This window comes from Nerophis lumbriciformis, linkage group LG12 (assembly GCF_033978685.3).
Source record: "Nerophis lumbriciformis linkage group LG12, RoL_Nlum_v2.1, whole genome shotgun sequence".
Lineage (NCBI taxonomy): Eukaryota > Metazoa > Chordata > Actinopteri > Syngnathiformes > Syngnathidae > Nerophis > Nerophis lumbriciformis.
The window spans coordinates 23521943-23543513 of record NC_084559.2 but is presented as its reverse complement, the minus strand read 5'-3'; the positions used below and the strand labels follow the sequence as shown (position 1 = coordinate 23543513).

Sequence of the window (21571 nt, the reverse complement as noted above, 5' to 3'; positions counted from 1 at the left end):
TATGCATATATTATTAATGTTGTAAATTCAAATCTTTACATATCTGGAAATGTGGTCCTAAAGAGGTAGGCATTTTTCGTAAGTCTCAAGAAGTAACAAATACAAGAATGTAGGTGTGTGTGTGTGTGTGTGTGTGTGTGTGTGTGTGTTTGTTCTTGTATTTCTGCCCTTCTTGAGACATCAACAAGGAAAGGTACCTTCCATATGAGGACTGGTGAACAAGTTAGGACCGAAATCATGGTCCCAATACGGAAAACCATTGCATCTAATAGAAAGCCAAATACCAGAGTCCGTGAACATTGCTCCAAAGTCAGGATTTTTTTTGTTGATCTAATGTGCATACACAAAAGTAAACATTGACAGGTGCAAAGGCAGCAATATATGATACAACAAGACGGCAGCTAAAGAAGAACTTCCCTACTCATCCCCCCAAAAAACTGCCAGGTTAACGGCTGATTTTACGACTTCCGGTGATGACCTAAGACAAAAAAAAACGCGTCCCATATGTGACAAAAAAACCAACAACTAAAAGCTTACCTTTTTTATAATTGCATAGTATGTAAATATTATTAATCTTGTAAATACAAATCTGTATATATCTAGAAAGGGTGGTCCTAAAGAGGTAGGCATTTTTCGGAAGTCTCAAGAAGGTAACAAATACAAGAATGTATGTGTGTGTGTGTAATTGTGTGTGTGCGCGGGTGTGTGTATGTGTCAGCTGAGGGATTTTATGAGCTAACCAATCTGTTGGAGGATGTGCTGCTTGAAATGGAGGGGGTACTGAATGGATTGTTAGTCCTAGTCCCCCCCACCCCATACCGTGTCACATGTAATGGCTCGGAGGCAACATGAGCATCCACATGTACACACAGCCATGATATACGGGGGGGGGGGGCAAGCAAATTTGTACATGTATATACAGTATACTGTGCATGCGCAATAATGTTCGGGGAGAGCATCTTGTTTTTGACACCTGCAACTAGTTGCAATATATCACTGTCAGAATTGATTCCTCCACCTATCCACATTTGTCCACGAGTTATCCATGGAGGCCTTTGTCGAAAAGTTGAGTAGTGTTGACATTAGCTCCCTGGTGAGGACAGCAAAGTTCTGCTGGGAGTTGCTAGGTGGCGACAGTCATCAGGTCGGACTCACCCAACGGTGACCTCGAGGCATGTATCTGTTTTTTCTCTGTTTCTTATAGGCAATGTTTGGTGTTACCATAATAAAGACAGTAAGTAAAGGACAGGGCAACTTTTTGTTGAACATTTTCATTGAAAACCCAATCATATGAAAAGTGGGCCTTACGAAAACCGAGGTACCGTATTTTTCAGAGTATAAGTCGCTCCGGAGTATAAGTCGCACCGGTCGAAAATGCATAATAAAGAAGGAAAAAAACATAAATATGTCGCACTTTTTGGGGACATTTATTTGATAAAACCCAACACCAAGAATAGACATTTGAAAGGCAATTTAAAATAAATAAAGAATAGTCAACAACAGGCTGAATAAGTGTACGTTATATGAGGCATAAATAATCAACTGAGAACGTGCCTGGTATGTTAACGTAACATATTATGGTAAGAGTCATTCAAATAACTATAACATATAGAACATGCTATACGTTTACCAAACAATCTGTCACTCCTAATCGCTAAATCCCATGAAATCTTATACGTCTAGTCCAGGGGTCGGCAACCTTTACCAGTCAAAGAGCCATTTTGACCAGTTTCACAAATTATAGAAAACAACGGGAGCCGCGAACATTTTTTGTAATTTTAAATGAAATAACACTGCATACAAAGTTGTTTTTTTTTGCTTTGTGCTATGTATAAACCAAGGGTCTCAGACAGGCTGCCCACTCCTTTATATGGAATTTGAAAGCTGGTGCGGCACGCGGGTTTTAAATGAATGACGCTTGTCGGCGTCATGCGTGCCGTGATGGTACAGCATTTAGCGCCCACTACAACCAGCGTGCCTGATTGGCCACACGTTGAATGGGGCTTCCGCTTTAACACGCAGGTGACCGCAAGGCATACTTGGTCAACAACCACACAGGTTACACTGACGGTGGCCATATAAAACAACTTTAACACTCTTACTAATAATGCGTCACACTGTGAACCCACACCAAACAAGAATGACAAACACCTTTCGGAAGAACATCTGCACCTTAACACAACATAAACACAACAGAACAAATACCCAGAATCCCATGCAGCCCTAACTCTTCCGGGCTACATTATACACCCCCGCTACCAAACCCCGCCCACCTCAACCGACGCACAGAGAGAGAGAGGGGGCGGGGTTTGGTGGTAGCAGGGGTGTATAATGTAGCCCGGAAGAGTCAGGGCTGCATGGGATTCTGGGTATTTGTTCTGTTGTGTTTATGTTGTGTTAAGGTGCAGATGTTCTCCCAAAATGTGTTTGTCATTCTTGTTTGGTTTTGGTTCAAAGTGTGGCGCATTATTAGTAAGGGTGTTAAAGTTGTTTTATATGGCCACCGTCAGTGTAACTTGTGTGGCTGTTGACCAAGTATGCCTTACTGTCAAGTACGTATGTAAGCAGAAGATGCGTATTGTATAACAAGTGTTGGGCTGACACGCTATTGATACAGATTGTAGAGGGCGCCAAATGTTGTACCATCATGGCACGCCCTTATTATAGCTGTAAGGGTGAAAATCGGTGACTAATAATTCCGGGAGATTTCTTCGAGAGGCACTGAAATCCGGAAGTCTCACAGAAAATTGGGGGGTTCAGCAAGTAAGCTGCTGAGCCGCATCAGAGTGATCAAAGAGCCCCATGCGGCTCCGGAGCCGCGGGTTGCCGACCCCTGGTCTAGTCTCTTACGTGAATGAGCTAAATAATATTATTTGATATTTTAACGGCAACGTGTTAATAATTTCACACATAAGTCGCTCCTGAGTATAAGTCCCAGTCAAAGCTGTGACAGCATGTCTTAGAGATCACTTTGTGAGATCAGAAACGCTTTAAAATGTGTCCAAACTCTCACAGTCTTGCTGCATAGCTTTGGGTTGCTGCACAAGCTAGCGTTTTAGCCAGTTAGCCTCAGGCCACCTTCAGTTCGTCGATTTTATCAGCGAAGAGGACTTTGTTCCGCAGCAAGTCTTTAATTATGATGAGACCTCGAAAAAAAATGCCACAGCATACCTTTATTACAGCGAAGGAGAAGTCACTACCGGGACACAAGCAGATGAAGGATCGCCTCACACTGCTATTTTGTGCTTAACGCTTGCGGTGACTACATGAAGCCATTATTATTTTATCACTCCAAAATCAGAGTGTTCAACAATGCCACAAATATTTGCAGACACAAGGTAAAATTATGTTATTTTTTTATTTTTATTGTAGCAACATGGTGGTTAACGTTTTGTAGCGCACCAACAAGACTTATGTGTGTGTATTTGCGTGTAGACATTTATGCATGCTGTAATGTTGTTGTGCTGTTTGGATGAAAAAGAGATTATTGAGGCCATTACCTCTCACACACACACACACACACACACACACACACACACACATACATATACATATATATATGTATATATACAGTACAGGCCAAAACTTTGGACACACCTTCTCATTTCAATGTGTTTTCTTTATTTTCAAGACTAATTACCTTGTAGATTGTCAAAACTAGGAAATCTTTGAAGTGAAAACCATGCCAGGTGACTACCTCTTGAAGCCCATCGAGAGAATGCCAAGAGTGTGCAAAGCAGTAATAAGAGCAAAGGGTGGCTATTTTGAAGAAACTAGAATATAAAACATGTTTTCAGTTATTTAACTTTTTACAAAATATTTTTTACATAACTCCACATGAGTTCATTCATAGTTGTGAGGCCTTCAGTGACAATCTACAATGTAAATAGTTGAAGGATATATATATATATATATATATATATATATATATATATATATATATATATATATATATATATATACATATATATATATATATATATATATATATATATGTATATATGTATATATATGTATATATATATATGTATATATGTATATAATTATATATGTATATATATATATATATATATGTATATATATATGTATATATATATATATATATATATATATATATATATATATATATATCCTTCAACTATTTACATTGTAGATTGTCACTGAAGGCCTCACAACTATGAATGAACTCATGTGGAGTTATGTATATATATATATATATATATATATATATATATATATATATATATATATATATATATATATATATATATATATATATATATATATATATATATATATATATATACCAGACAGCAGTAGATTGTTGAATAACTTAAACATTGTTTTGTGGCAATTCCAACTTTGACCATAGTATATGTTGCTATGTAGAGTGGCGCTTTCCATCATTTTCAGCAAAATGCATTGCAAAATGATTAAACCCCAGCCTTTCTCTCACGCGTGGTCCACCCAGGAAAGGGCCCATATAAATCCCTTCATAACTTTATATCCTATATAGTGACTTCAAAGTTTGCGTTCTTTTTACTAAAATAGGGACTTTTTTCGAGGCTAGAACCAAGTATTCACGTATACGTTGATTCTTTTGGGAACTCAGTTTTACTATACAAACGTTTCTGTTTATGAACCGTGTTCAAGAAACAATTACGTTCGTAAATCTACGTTCCATTGTAAACTGAAAAAGGTTGCATTTTTCCCACTGGGATGAGCACGGTGCTGAAGGTCCGTGAGTGCTGCTCGTAGTGGTGAGCGGCCCCCAGTTCTGGCCGTGACAGAGATGGAGGTAAGATTGGGGGGAGGGTCAGCATCTGAACTGAACTGGATGATGGGAGCCAGAACATGAAACAATGCCGGGGGAACGTCTGGTGGGTTCGCTGCACAGAATTACAAGCGAGGGAGCAGGCCTGCTGAGGCAATTACAGCTTAATGGGGTCATTTGGAAGGCAATTGCCAGGGGTTAATGTAGTATGGAGAGATGAGGTGAAATTGAAGTGAAATTTTGGGTTAGAAAATGTGTTGAAATGAAAAGGGAGCAGGCGGACCAGTGGCATGATGGTGTAATGGGGGAACTTGAATGCAGAGGTCTGATCTTGTATGTATCAGTGAAGCTAAAGCAAAACCTGTGATGAAATGAGTGCGTGTACGCAGGTGCTCAACCAAGGCAATACAAATCTTAAAGCATACCTATGATCATTTTTGTCTTTTCTGACTTTGCAATGAACAACGCCAAAGCATCAGTTTATAAGGTTCATGCATTTTGGCGTGAGCTTGCACGCAGTTTGAGACGCCCCTTTTTGCGGGGTTTGTAGTTTGGCTCCGTCGTGACGTCGCAGTTAGGTGGAAAAACTTATTTGGACATTTAGAATAACGCTTACCCGTACTCTGGCCCCAGCACACACTGGGAGTCAAATATATTGTACATACAAATACACATATATACTCAAATACACACAGTTATTCATATATACACATATAGGTACCTACGCTCCCACATACATACACAAATACAGTACATACCTACACACTCAAAGTTCCTACATCCACACGCACATTCATTGTACAAACATACATATACACATACTGTACATATACATTCACTGTACAAACATACATATACACATACTATACATATACATTCACTGTACAAACATACATATACACATACTGTACATATACAAGTATATATACATACGAGAGATGCGCGGATAGGCAATTATTTAATCCGCAACCGCATCAGAAAGTCGTCAACCATCTGCCATCCACCCGACCTAACATTTAATCAGAACCGCATCCGCCCGCACCCGCCCGTTGTTATATATCTAATATAGACGATGCAAGGCATTAGTGAGGTTATAAAGCTTTTGCCTGTTAAAGAAAGGAGACTGATCCAATGCAGCACAGACATTCGCGTGCCACGCTGTCACGGCCCAGACGCACACCAGTGCACAATCATATGGGAGCCGCGCTGAGCGCGTCTCGCTGCCGGCGACGGCCGGGTATGGTCCCAACGCTCCAGCGCCATCCATTTTCAGGGCTAGTTGATTCGGCAGGTGGGTTGTTACACACTCCTTAGCGGGTTCCGACTTCCATGGCCACCGTCCTACTGTCTATACCAACCAGGGTGAGCCCCACCCCTTTCGTGAGCGCACTGCGCGCGGAGTGACCCCTGTTACACGCCCCCGGCAACGGGGGTGGCGGGCAGGTAAGCTGCGCGGGCGGAGCGCGCGGAGTGACCCCTGCTACGAGCCCCCGGCCACGGGGGTGGCGGGCAGGTAAGCTGCTTACCTGCTGCGCGTGACGCCGGCCGCGGCGAAGGCGGACGAGGCGGGGTGTCGGTGCGGTGGGCGCGGTGGTGACCCTGGACGTGCGTCGGGCCCTTCTCGCGGATCGCCTCAGCTACGGCTCCCGGTGGGGCCCTCTCGGGGGGAGGGGCCTCGGTCCCGGACCCCGGCGAGGCGTCCCTTCTCCGCTCCGTAAAAGTGTCCATCTCTTCTTTTTTTTTTTTCTTCTGTTGTGGCATATGCTGCAGGTGCCTGCTCGTTTTTCGTATGTGGGTAACAACATTTAACTATGTATATATATTTCCGAATTGGTTTAACTGCCACCCGCCTGAATGTATTTAAAATCTTTTTTTTTTTTTTTCAACCGCCCGACCCGACCCGCGGATAAAATCTAATTTTTTTTAATTTCATCCGCCCGATCCGCGGATAATCCGCGGACTCCGCGGTTGTGCCCGCAAACCGCGCATCTCTAATACATACATACACTCATGCATATAATCACGTTTCATCAAACATATATTAACGTTTTTGCCCTAGGGTAATCTGGGTAACACATGGCACACTGACAAAGCTTAACCTATTGTTACTATAACAATCTACAAGGTTAATATAATTTGCTTCTCTTTCTTACCCTCCATTTATCTGCTTTATTTTGTATTTCATGTTATCATGACATATATGTATTGTTGCATTTGAACAATTGTATTGTTGATAATAGAGGTAATTATTGTTATTATTCACTATAAATAGTGCTATTTCTATTGGTATTTGTAATGCTCCATTTGTAGTGTAATAATGTTCATTTTCATTTTTGTATTATTATTTATTTCACTAACTGCTTCTTTGCTATCACTTTTACCATTATAGTGGTACATATCCTATTTAAATAACATTTAGCTTCAGGCTATGAGGAAACTTAAAATCTTGGCATGTGACATAAAGACTGATGCAAAACAGCAGTTTTTATGCAGTTCTGAATTTGATGTGGGAGTGTGCAGGTGCACCTAATGTTGTGACGGGTGAATCTATATAATGTTTTAGACGTTCATTTCTCTTATAGATATATATTTAATTAGTGCACATTTTCAAAAGATACATTATTATACTTTTGGATATAGTGGGGTGTGGGTTCATTTGCAATCTGGAAACGCCTCCACAAACGAACATCTTGCAGACAGAGTCCAAGACCGGGTTATAAATGTGACTGTGGAGCAAAATTGACACCACAACATATCCAATATATATTATCTAGAACAGTGGTCCCCAACCTTTTTGTAACTGCGGACCGGTCAACACTTGAAAATTTGTCCTACAGTGGGGACACAAGAAAAAAATAAATAAATAAAATAAAAAATAAAAACAATTATTATTATTTTTTTTTTTGCCATAAAAATATACAATCATGTGTGCTTACGGACTGTATCCCTGCAGACTGTATTGATCTATATTGATATATAATGTAGGAACCAGAAATATTAATAACAGAAAGAAACAACCCTTTTGTGTGAATGAGTGTGAATGAGTGTAAATGGGGGAAAGAGGTTTTTTGGGTTGGTGCACTAATTGTAAGTGTTTGGGGACCACTGTTTTAGACCACAAGGAATTGTTTTAGATTGTGGATTAAACTCATCATAGGTTCCCTGTAATAATTGACTATTGTGTTATTTACATTTCACAAAATATAATGGTTATTTACTAGGGATGTCCGATAATGGCTTTTTGCCGATATCCGATATTCCGATATTGTCCAACTCTTTAATTACCGATACCGATATCAACCGATACCGATATCAACCGATATATACAGTCGTGGAATTAACACATTATAATGCCTAATTTAGACAACCAGGTATGGTGAAGATAAGGTACTTAAAAAAAATATAAAAAATAAAAAATAAGATAAATAAATCAAAAACATTTTCTTGAATAAAAAAGAAAGTAAAACTATATAAAAACAATTACATAGAAACTAGTAATTAATGAAAATTAGTCAAATTAACTGTTAAAGGTTAGTACTATTAGTGGACCAGCAGCACGCACAATTATGTGTGCTTACGGACTGTATCCCTGCAGACTGTATTGATATATATTGATATATAATGTAGGAACCAGAAATATTAATAACAGAAATAAACAACCCTTTTGTGCGAATGAGTGTAAATGGGGGAGAGAGGTTTTTTGGGTTGGTGCACTAATTGTAAGTGTATCTTTTGTTTTTTATGTTGATTTAATAAAAATAAAAATAAATCAATAAAAAAAATTATTGTGCGGCCCGGTACCAATTGATCCACGGACCGGAAGGAGGTTGGGGACCACTGATCTAGACCACAAGGAATTGTTTTAGAATGTGGATTAAACTCATCATAATTGACTATTGTGTTCTTTACATTTCACAAAATATAATGTTTTTTTACTAGGGATGTCCGATAATGGCTTTTTGCCGATATTCGATATTCCGATATTGTCCAACTCTTTAATTACCGATACCGATATCAACCGATATATACAGTCGTGGAATTAACACATTATAATGCCTAATTTAGACAACCAGGTATGGTGAAGATAAGGTACTTTTAAAAAAAATTAATAAAATAAAATAACATAAATAAATTAAAACCATTTTCTTGAATAAAAAAGAAAGTAAAACAATATAAAAACAGTTACATAGAAACTAGTAATTAATGAACATTAGTAAAATTAACTGTTAAAGGTTAGTACTATTAGTTGACCAGCAGCACGCACAATCATGTGTGCTTACGGACTGTATCCCTTGCAGACTGTATTGATATATATTGATATATAATGTAGGAACCAGAAATATTAATAACAGAAAGAAACAACCCTTTTGTGCGAATGAGTGTGAATGAGTGTAAATGGGGGAGAGAGGTTTTTTGGGTTGGTGCACTAATTGTAAGTGTAGCTTGTGTTTTTTATGTTGATTTAATAAAAAATAAAAAAAAAAAATAAAAAAAATACCGATAATAAAAAAAACTATACCTATAATTTCCGATATTACATTTTAACGCATTTATCGGACATCTCTATTATTTAATTTTGCTGCAAATATTATACACTTACACATAGGAGAGTGACAGAAGAAGTTGTGCCGTATAAACTCTATGAAACACCTCAGAGAATGGCTTTAAAAGGTTTCATTATACACTGTTGCGCTATTCAGTTCATTACCTTAATTGCCCAAAATAATCTGGTGCTGGAAGGCTGCACTGGAGCTTTGGGAAGGAGTCTTTGCCAGGACCCCCTGGCCTTGGTCTCATCTCCCTGATCCCCTGATTTGTAGCAAGCAGACCAATCAAGCTAAAGCCAAACTTTGATCAAAGCCAAACTTACTTAAGTTGAGCCATGTGAAATCCCCTGGGAGCTTCCGTGTGTGGTGAAGCATAGGAAGCGGTAGTTCAGACTACACTACGTTACAGTGGAGTTATCATGTTATACACATTTTTTTACAAGATACCGCTCATGAATTTAAACTTGCGTGGAGTTTCTTTAAAAGTCCACTTGCTGTACTACTGTGTGCATTTGTGTGTGTGTGTGGTTGTGTAGTCTCCCCTCCCAGCCCTTTGCACAGTTTTTTTTTTTTTTGGCCAGGAGCCGGCCACTTCACTGAGGCAGATTTTCCCAGGCTCCCCAAAGGCCATTTTACCAGGATTCCCATTTGGTCTTTACCCATTAGCAATGTTCCAAATCATTTACAGAAGACTCTATTTGTTTCATGTGGTAATGGATTTATGACTTGCTTTACTGGAACCGAATGATTTTGACTGTACTTTTGGCAGGTTTATTTTTATTTTTTATTTTTTCTGGTTTTGTTTGTTTTCAATGTGACAGCATCTATTCCCTCTTTGCTGCTGTGAAGGTGGGGAAGCATCGTGGCACTGCTGCAGGACAAAAAAAAAAAAAAGAAAAAAAGAAAAAGGATGATGCAGCTATGTTGTCATTTTAGAGTGACAAATAGACAGTGGCAGACCATCAGAAAGGGGGAAGAGTGAAATGGTGTCACTGACAAACTGTTATGACCTTTAGGTCCTTTGGCCTCCGGAGTGCACGGCATAGAGTTTTTACCCCCGGACAGCTACCGTGTAAAATTGCTGGGTGGTGGTCTTTCCCTCCCTTTGGAGAAAAAAAAAACCTTTCCTATTGCACATTTGCTCACTAATCACTAAAATGATATACTGTGTCTGATAGATAGGGCTGGAGTTTTTGATTATTTTAGTAATCAAGTTATCTATCGATTAGTTTTTTCGATTAACCATACAGAGTTCATAAAATCACTAATGCTATTCATTAAATCAGTAGCATGTGTGTGGCGTATCCAATGTAAATTCACGTCGAGCTAGCACATTTTGAAATGTGGAGTCTCACTTTTGAGTGCTTTCTATTGGGCATGGTTGCTTTGCTGGCATGGGAAACTGCAACATTGCTTAGAGGCAGTCCGCTATGAACATCAATCATCAATCAATCAAAGTTTATTCATATAGCCCTAAATCACAAGTGTCTCAAAGGGCTGCACAAGCCACAACGACATCCTCGGCTCAGATCCCACATCAGGGCAAGAAAAAACTAAACCCAATGAGGATACAATGATAAACCTTGGAGGAGACCGCAGATGTGGGGACCCTCCCTCCTGGGCGACTGGGGCAACAGATGTCGAGTGGATCTAGTTAATAATGTGAGAGTCCAGTCCCTAGTGGGGCCAGAAGGGGATCATCTTGAGTGGAGACAAGTCAGCAGCGCAGAGACGTCCCCAACTCATGCACAGATGAGTGGTCCACCCCGGATCTCGACTTTGAACAGCTAGCGCTTCATCTGTGGTCACCTAATAACCTCTCTATGCCATACTTGCCAACCCTCCCGGATTTTCCGGGAGACTCCCGAAATTCAGCGCCTCTCCCGGGACAAATTTTTTCCCGAAAATCTCCCCAAATTCAGGTGAACTCAGGTCACTTGAGTCCGCTAACCCACAATATAAACAGCATACCTGCCCAATTATGTTATAACTGTAGAATGATGGAGGGCGAGTTCTTGGTTTCTTATGTGGGTTTATTGTTAGGCAGTTTCATTAACGTCCTCCCAGCGCGGCAACAACACACAACAACAGCAGTCACGTTTTTGTATACCGTAAAGCAGTTTGTCTGCCATAAACAGCAATGTTGTGACACTCTTAAACAGGACAATACTGCCATCTAGTGCATTTGATGAAAGCACTTTTGTGCGTGCCACACAGCAATGCATCATCAGAGAGGGTGTTCAGCATGGTTCGAAAAATAGTGACAGAGAATAGAACAAGGATGGACAATTCAACCCTTAACTCAACAATGAGTAGATGAGTGTTATGTGTGTGTATATGTGTAAATAAATGAACACTGAAATTCAAGTATTTATATATATATATATATATATATATATATATATATATATATATATATATATATATATATATATATATATACGTATATATATATAATGAAATACATATATATATATATATACGTATATATATATATATATATGTATATATATATATATATATATATATATATATATATATATATATATATATATATATATATATATATATATATATATATATATATATATATATATATATAGCTAGAATTCACTGAACGTCAAGTATTTCTTATATATATATATATATATATATATATATATATATATATATATATATATATATATATATATATATATATATGAAATACTTGACTTGGTGAATTCTAGCTGTAAATATACTCCTCCCCTTTTAGCCATGCCCCCAACCACGCCCCGTCCCACCCCGGGGGGCAGAGCAGAAAAGAGACGGCAGATCAACTGGTCTAAAAGGGGGGTGAATTTAAAGGCTAGAGTATACAAATGAGTTTTAAGATGGTACATACGTAATTGCTTCTACTGAGGTAGCATCTCTAACTGTTACCGGGAGGGCATTCCAGACTACTGGAGCCCGAATAGAGAACACTCTATAGCCTGCATACTTTTTTTGGGGCTCTGGGAATCACCAATAAGCCAGAGTTCTTTATTATTATTAACAGACATACTATTTTTAATATGTCTGTTTGCCTGAGCTTGAGCCACTGCAACCGGTCGATCGGAATATAGTAGAGTTTGATGTTACGTGAATCTGTACTTGGTAGTATCGGTGGAATTTGGCCGGTACGTATAAAAGTACCGAATTCAGTACCCATCCCTAGTCGCAATAAACAGTACCGTCTATAAATCAGAGAACTTTTATTGCGCCTTAAGCTGGTGAGTATTTCGACCCGCTCACCCGGTCCGTGTCACCAAAGCATCCCATCAAAGCCTGTCTCCATCCTGAAGAAGGTAAAAAAAAAAAAAAAAAATCAATGCCGCAATCTTTTCTTTTTGCCTCCTCCAATCCGTAATTGAAATGGAAAATCAAATGAACGGCGAGCAGATAATTGTTTTATCAATATTCCCTGCCTGCCCTACAAGGGTCAGTGCAGAATGATCATGAGTCGGGGATATGACGAGGACAAAATGTGAAATTGAACAGCTCGGAGGCAATAAATCAGCCCTGACAACTAAGAGTGACCAGCCTGTAGCTGCAGCACACACCTCTCCCTTCAGAACATGTCCGGAAGCTGCCACGCTAAATAGGGAATATTCATCTCATTATTGCTGCACTTAATATTATTGATATCAGATATCATTCAAGTCAAGGTTGCTCGTGCTATAATTGTTGTCGTTCTTGGTACGTGATATTGAGGCTGTAACAGAGGGCAAACAATGTGTTCTGATTATAAAGAGGGAGACATACATTTGGGAGAGCTGCTCATAAAGAGCAGTGGAACCTAAAAGGTCGAACACAATCCGTTCGGGGATCCTGGTTCGCCTTCAGTTTATTTGGATTTTTCCCCATAAGAAAAAATCTATTACAGAGTCAAACTGTCACCATCCGTCTTCAATAACTATTCAAGCTATTTTAAAGGGAACTCCCCTTGTTATGGCCTTTTTATTTGAGGAGTGATGACTATTCTATTTACCAGCTCAAGGAGAGCACATGTGCTGAAAGATACAACCATCCCACTGTTTTATGTTCCTACTTGAAACTATTAGCAATAGTGCTACATGGTAACGCTCCATGGCTCTAGTGAAACGTAACCATTAGTTGCAGCAAACACAGAAAGTGCTCTCTATGTTGTGTTGTGTCTACGTTCTGTGAAATCAATGCACCCAGGAAATAAGTTACAGTAATACTTAAAATGACCAAAATACTGTAAATATTACAAATACCATATTTTTCGGACTATAAGTCGCAGTTTTTTTCATAGTTTGGCCGGGGGAGCGACTTATGTGTGAAATTATTAACACATTACCGTAAAATATCAAATAATATTATTTAGCTCATTCACGTAAGAGACTAAACGTATAAGATTTCATGGGATTTAGCGATTAGGAGTGACAGATTGTTTGGTAAACGTATAGCATGTTCTATATGTTATAGTTATTTGAATGACTCTTACCATAATATGTTACGTTAACATACCAGGCACGTTCTCGGTTGGTTATTTATGCCTCATATAATGTACACTTATTCAGCCTGTTGTTCACTATTCTTTATTTATTTTAAATTGCCTTTCAAATGTCTATTCTTGATGTTGGGTTTTATCAAATACATTTCCCCAAAAAATGCTATTTATAAGTTTTTTTCCTTCTTTATTATGCATTTTCGGCAGGTGCGACTTATACTCTGGTGCGACTTATACTCCGAAAAATACGGAAATGATTACTGTATTTTTCGGAGTATATATATATATATATATATATATATATATATATATATATATATATATGTATATATGTATATATATATATATATATATATATATATATATATACACATACATACATACATACATACATACATATATATATATGTATGTATGTATGTATGTATGTATGTATGTATGTATGTATGTATGTATGTATGTATGTATGTATGTATGTATGTATGTATGTATATATATATATATATATATATATATATATATATATATATATATATATATATATATATAATTGAACAAAACAAATGTGCACATAATATCATATTACGTCACATTATATGTTGCTTTCAATGAATCCATCTTGACTATAAAAAATAATGGCATATAAAACTGTTGCCAGATAATTGACGTCCTAAATTATATGACGCCCATTTTCATCCGGCTCCTTTAGTCACTAGTAATTGACAAAACTATGAGATTGATTTGGATAAAAGGTGTTTAGGAGCCGACAGGAGAATGTCACAAACAATGAATGGTCACGGCTCATAGGAAAATCAATGGCAAGGAGGTTGAAGTCGGTCTGGAGTGCAACTTGCCATCGTTACAATGGAGAGCCCTTTTGTAGCATGGATTCACTGATCAGAAGGAAAACTTGCTTGATGGCTTTAATTAAGGGAGATGCAATGAAACTGACAGGCGACATATAGACACTGCAGCTAAGAATGTTGGTGTCTGCTATTAACAATGTCTGAACTTCATCTGAATTTTCTTCTCTTTATGCGCCACACTCTCATATGTACTGTATGTCTGCATTGCATCTTAGTGACTCCCATTTGCTTATCGCTTGTCACCTTGTAAAGCTTCTCACAATAAGAACATGCATGGCTGAATCTATGTTGGTGATGCACCTTTACAGTTTCACGACACGCAACAACGTTGTTGAATTCATTGATATTTTGTATCTGCTGTGTATCTAACACAAAATATGTGCATTCTACCGGGTGTATATTTTCCTTTGAATGGAAGGGGGCTATAATTGGCAGAGTGTCTTACAAATGGCCAAAGTGATGAAAATCCCCCCTACTTTGTTGGGATTGCAGTTGTAAGCTTTGCACCATATGCTACTTTCCTCTTTAGCTGGGATTATGCCATCATTATTGCTGATAAAAGCTGTTTACTGCCTTGGCTCCAAATCGATGCTCTGGGCGCTCTGAAACTGGCATTCCCTCTCCAGAAGAGTTCATTCCTTGCCAGCTGCTCAGGATTCAACCCCTTTGTTCCAAATTTCACAGTATTTGTATTGTTTATTTTCTATTTAGCCCCCCACCGCTTCTACCCTTGCAGGTTTTTTTCTGCAGTACCATGCGTTTGGAACAATTTGACATTTAGTTTGCTTTTAGCAGACTGAAGGTGCCTCAGACAAAATTGGTGATAAGATATTAGGACTACGTCTCTTGCTATAGCCAAATAAAATGTACCGTATTTTTTTAACTATAAGTCGCAGTTTTTTTCATAGTTTGACCGGGCTCCAGTCCTTCTTTATTATGCATTTTCGGCAGGTGCGACTTATACTCCGGTACGACTTATACTCCGAAAAATACGGTAGTCAGAAAGCAATAAGTCCTGTTTGAATCTGTCTATCATTCGTTCATTTGCTTTTTCATTTTGAAACTAACACAACATAAATAAAAATGATGTATTTGTATTTTATTTTTTTTAAGTACATCAAATATTAGTATTGTATGTAGCGTATTTTTCGGAATACAAGTCGCTACTTTTTTCCCCACGCTTTGAACTCTGCGGCTAATTTATGGATTTTTTTTTTTTGCTACCGGTAATATTGTTTTGGATTCAACAAATAGTATTCATTGAACACCGAAAAATACACTGGAACGGTGAGTTATTGTTTGTGCAATGGCGCCATCTTTTGGACGACTTTGCTCACTGCAGTTGCTTCTGGTTGAAAATGTACTTCCTGTTTCGCTCCTTTAACTGGAAGTGTTAGACCATAGCGTTTCTGCTCAAAATGATTCTTCATTCATCACTCCAAGCAACATTTGTAAGTTTTACAATGTACCCAAAACAATTCATACTTACTGAACCGTCCCATGTGTGATGTCTGTTGGAGTGTTTTCATGCGCATTTGTTCGTACTAGATCAAGTCAGTGTCGTTAGGATTAGCAAATATGGTAACACATTTACCAGTGTCTGTGTTTGTATTATTAACTTACAAGGGCATTCTTTTTTTATTGTTTCAGTTTCGTAAGTTCACCAACATTTTATCGTGGAGTTAATGAGTCTGTTTAGTTGATTGGAGAGCTAGCTTCCATAGCTAGTGACAATGACTTATATTTTGTTTAATGTGCTATTTTACTGCCATGCGACATGCACCGTTTGGAAACAATTAAGTTATGTAAATAAACATTTACACATTTCTTTCGTACCGCTATACATCTACAACTTATAGTCAAGTGCGGCTAATATTTGTAAACATATGTATTTCTTGTAAAATTTGGTGGGTGCGGCTTAAATACATTGCATTCTATAGCCCGGAAAATACATTATATCAATTGAATCAAATGTGAAGACGATGAATAACAAGCGTCTAAACCTAATTTTTGCAAATCTATTTTAATACTTTGAGTTAACCCAGAAGTAGTTTTAGGTGGACTTGCGCTTGTAGGTACACAAATGTAGAAGAAGACAGAGGAGGACTGTAGTATTATTTACCGGTAAATTGACATTATCCAGGATCTGGCCTCTGTTTTCTGGCTTAACCAAGCCAAGCATTGGGGATGTGGAGTATGCATTACTAGAAAGCTGGATAACAACTTTATTCGATACAACTTTTAAATTCCCTGGCATTCCGCAGGGTTTTTAATGAATGATGACAACATTTTCAGACACAGTTTTGGTCAGTGGGCGGGGATTATATCGACTCTGACCTCCTTCTATTGGTCAGTGGGCAGTACTCTTATTGCCTATATTCCTGTATCCTTGAAACCAGTCTGCTCCGGATCAGCTCCAGTGCAAACGTGTTTTGTTAAGAATTTATCCATACAGCTTTGTAGTAATGCATATTCCACATATTCAATGATAAGATGGAAAACAATCAAGTTCCTGATAACTTAAATCCTAGTTCAGTCATCCGTCTTCTTTTACGTTTGTTTACCTACAAGCCCAAAATGTACAGCATACCCTTGTTATCTATATTTTTAATATTTTATTCATTTAATATATGGATAAGAAAAACAAAACGCTATTCATTCTTTGGTCATCTTTAAAAGAAAAAAGGTCTCTGTCTGATTTTCTTATGTTGGTTTCAAATGAAAAAAAATATGAAGAAATGGTACACAGATTTGTTTGTTTCACTGACAGAGTGCACACATAGCAATGGAAAAAGCTGTGCATCGAGAACGATTGCAAAGGCTCCCCTCTCACAGTGTTAACAATCAATGGCATAATCAGTCACTCCAGATTCAGCTCGACAGCTGTGTTGCGATAACGACTGGTTCTCATGACTATAGCAACCTCAGTGACCTTTCGTGGCTCAAATTAATAACGCAAAATCAACACAAGACAACCGAGGCTCCGGTTTCCACGCAGCCAATGATAAACTACCTTTTTTGGCTTACCATCAAAGACCACTCAGAAGAAGCCATGCCTCAAGAAATGATCCATAATGACGCATTTTTTTTCTCTCCTCTTTTAAAACCGAGGCTCCAAGTCCACTGAATAATGTCTCCCACTCTTCCTCTGTAGCTCCCTACTACCAAGGGAAATCATGCTGATCAATATTTCCCATTTTGGAGGACCTGCTGCAAACGTTCACATTGGATTTACCGTAGCCCTCTGTTGGACTTTAATCAAGCTATAATTTGGATCCAACTGAACAGAACTATCCTTCTATCCGTCTTTGTCTGTGTGTCTTTCCATCCATCCATTTTAGCTGAGTGTTGTCATATGCATGTGCATTCATAATGTCTTCACAGCGCATAAATCTCAGCATGCTATCCCACTTCTTTTTAATATTGGTCAGAGACCATTGAACAAAACATCTTAATGCACCCTCAACCATCGTGGCAGGAAGTAAAGACTGTTGACACCAGGGATCAAACTCTTTGGGGTTTATTAGTTTGTTTTTGTAGAATTTAGTCTATATAATTAGGGTATATGTTTGCCTTGTTTGACATTCATGTTTGAAACCATTAAGGCTGAAATTTACTCTTGCGTTACGAAGCATGCATCTCCTCTGTCTTGATTCGTTTATAGCTTTTACATGGGGGTGTCATGACTGGGACTTTGGCGTGGTTTGTTCTCCCGAGGTGCAAATGATTTGGACCAGACATGGCGTGAAAATGAAGACATATTTAATTTTAACACTCAAAAAAAGAAACAAACAAAAGGCGCTCACAGTGGAGGTACAAAACTTGGCTATAAACACAAAACTTGCACAAAGGCAGAAACTATGAACATCCATCCATCCATCCATCCATCTTCTTCCGCTTATCCGAGGTCGGGTCGCGGGGGCAGCAGCCTAAGCAGGGAAGCCCAGACTTCCCTCTCCCCAGCCACTTCGTCCAGCTCTTCCTGTGGGACCCCGAGGCGTTCCCAGGCCAGCCGGGAGACATAGTCTTCCCAACGTGTCCTGGGTCTTCCCCGCGGCCTCCTACCGGTCGGACGTGCCCTAAACACCTCCCTAGGGAGGCGTTCGGGTGGCATCCTGACCAGATGCCTGAACCACCTCATCTGGCTCCTCTCGATGTGGAGGAGCAGCGGCTTTACTTTGAGCTCCTCCCGGATGGCAGAGCTTCTCACCCTATCTCTAAGGGAGAGCCCCGCCACCCGGCGGAGGAAATTCATTTCGGCCGCTTGTACCCGTGATCTTGTCCTTTTGGTCATAACCCAAAGCTCATGACCATAGGTGAGGATGGGAACGTAGATCGACCGGTAAATTGAGAGCTTTGCCTTCCGGCTCAGCTCCTTCTTCACCACAACGGATCGATACAGCGTCCGCATTACTGAAGACGTCGCACCGATCCGCCTGTCGAGCTCACGATCCACTCTTCCCTCACTCGTGAACAAGACTCCGAGGTACTTGAACTCCTCCACTTGGGGCAAGATCTCCTCCCCAACCCGGTTCTGTTTGTTTAAGACTCCAATAGTTCCTGTTTTTGCGCTTCCTTGTTTTAGTTTCCATGACGACTGAAACTATGAACAATGAAACAAAAACACTAACTGTGGCATTAATAAACAAAAACTTACTTGGACATGGCATGAAGTGCGCAGAGGTAAACAGAGTGTGACAGGGGTATGAATCCGGATGTCGCCAGAAAGGCAAACTGAAAACAATGAACTTAAATACTACAGACATGATTAGTAAAAACAGGTGCGTGCCTCAAAACGTGAAACAGGTGCGTGACGTGACAGGTGAAAACTAATGGTTGCTATGGTGACAAAACAAGCAAAAGTGCACAAAAAGTCCAAAAACCAAACCGAACATGACTAAAACAAAACATGATCACACAGACATGACAGGGGGTTGACGTGTGACATGCAATCTTCTTCCAAAACGCTCGAGGCAGTGTTTTCCTGATTGAGCTACCACAGCTTTCATTGACGAGCCAATATCTTCCTGTGTGTAGTAGTGGTAGTAGTAGTCAACGTTGCCCTTCCTTCCCATTAGGGTTGTACAGTATACCGGTATTAGTATAGTACTGCGATACTAATTAATTATTTTCGGTACTATACGGCCTCTGAAAAGTACCGGTCCACCACCAATGTTAGATCCTGTAACAACTTGGTATCGGATTGATACCCAAATGTGTAGTATCATCCAAAACTAATATAAAGTATCAAACAACAGAAGAAAAAGTGATTATTACATTTTAACTGTCATGATCTGTGATCTAGATCATGTTTTGTTTAGTTATGTTCTGTTTGTTTAAGACTCCAATAGTTCCTGTTTTTGCGCTTCCTTGTTTTAGTTTCCATGACGACTGATTAGTTTCACCTGTCTCATGTGTTTAAGTCACGCACCTGTTTTAATCAGAGACTATTATTTAAGCCTGTTTTGCCAGTGAGTCGTCCTGACGACATTACTCTGTGTTTGCTCTGTCCACGCCATAGTTCTTGTTCATAGTTCATGCTGCTCTGCTCATGTCACAGTAAGTGTTGTTTGTTTTATGTTCATAGTTTACGTTAAAGTATTAGTTTTGTTCCCTGCGCCAAGTTTGTGTCTCCGCCTTGTGAGCGCCTTTTGTTTGTATTTTTTTATGGTCAAGATTAAATCATGTTCCTACCTTCTACCGATGTCTGGTCTAGTCCGTTTGCATCCCGGGGAAACAATCCTCGCAGTAATAATCCACGTCTTGACAAACAGAAGTGCAGATAGAACATGTTAAAAAAGAAAGTAAGCAGATATTAACAGTACATGAACAAGTAGATTAATAATTCATTTTCTATCACTTGTCCTTAATAATTTTGACAAAGTAATAGGTTGGAAAATGACACAATATGTTACTGCATAGGTCAGCAGACTAATTAGGAGCCTTTGTTTGTTTACTTACTACTAAAAGACAAGTTGTCTTGTATGTTCACTATTTTATTTAAGGACAAACTTGCAATAAAAAACATAGGTTCAATGACCGTAACATTTTTTGTTAAAATAAAGCCAATAAGGCCATTTTTTTTGTCACCTTTCTTTAGAAAAGTACCGAAAAGTACAGAAAAGTATCCAAATAATTTTGGTACAGGTACCGGTACCAAAATATTGGTATAGGGACAACACTACAAGCTACTGTCCTGTTCTAGTAGTTTCTGCATGTTTGTATTTATTAATGGTGATTGTGTTTTGACACGTTGTGTACTTCTCGAACTTTTCCGAAACACAGCAAAACACATCCCCTCAGTAGATCTTCCCCAATGCGTATGCTGATGGAGTAAAATGCAAAGAGTTGTCGACTCTTCTTCATGGCAGGTGGTGACACAGCGTGCGTGTGGTCCGCATCACAGGTGTATGCAATTAGCCTGACAGCTAGTTCTGGATAGCCATGAAACACAAAGCCTCCAGTGTTTATGTGTATGTGTTTAAGCATCTGCAAGTGTAAATGCATGTGTGCCTAATAGTCTACGCACATGTGTAAACGCGCGGCCGTCACAATTGTTCCACAAAGCGCACAGTGGGTGCAACGGCATAACACTATGTTACGCACTATATGGGCTCTTGTTGCGAAGGCCGGGCAATCTGGATGTCATTTATTTAGCGCTCCGTAGTGGGAAATGGACTTTGGGGGGGGGGGGGGGAAGGAGAGGGTAATGTATTGGAAAATATCCCTTTCAGCACCTCGGCATTACTAGTCGTAGGTCAGGCTTAAAACGTAGCTTGATACAGTTATTAACCCTAATCCAGGCATAAACACAAATCCTCGAGCATCAGCCCAATTAATAATTAGCATAATTAACATGCATTTTAAACAGGGGCTGGTTTTGTCAGCG

At 39.1% G+C, this 21571-nt stretch overlaps 1 protein-coding gene and 1 long non-coding RNA gene across 9 annotated transcripts in view; both read left to right on the top strand.

Annotated features, from left to right (window-relative positions):
* Positions 1-21571, top strand: part of pbx3b (pre-B-cell leukemia homeobox 3b) — a 170093-nt gene that overhangs the window by 27972 nt on the left and 120550 nt on the right. The window lies entirely within an intron of this gene.
* LOC133623113 (uncharacterized) lies at positions 6610-9269 on the top strand. Its single transcript, XR_009817855.1, has 2 exons — positions 6610-7837; positions 8470-9269. It is a non-coding gene; the product is annotated as an uncharacterized lncRNA (long non-coding RNA).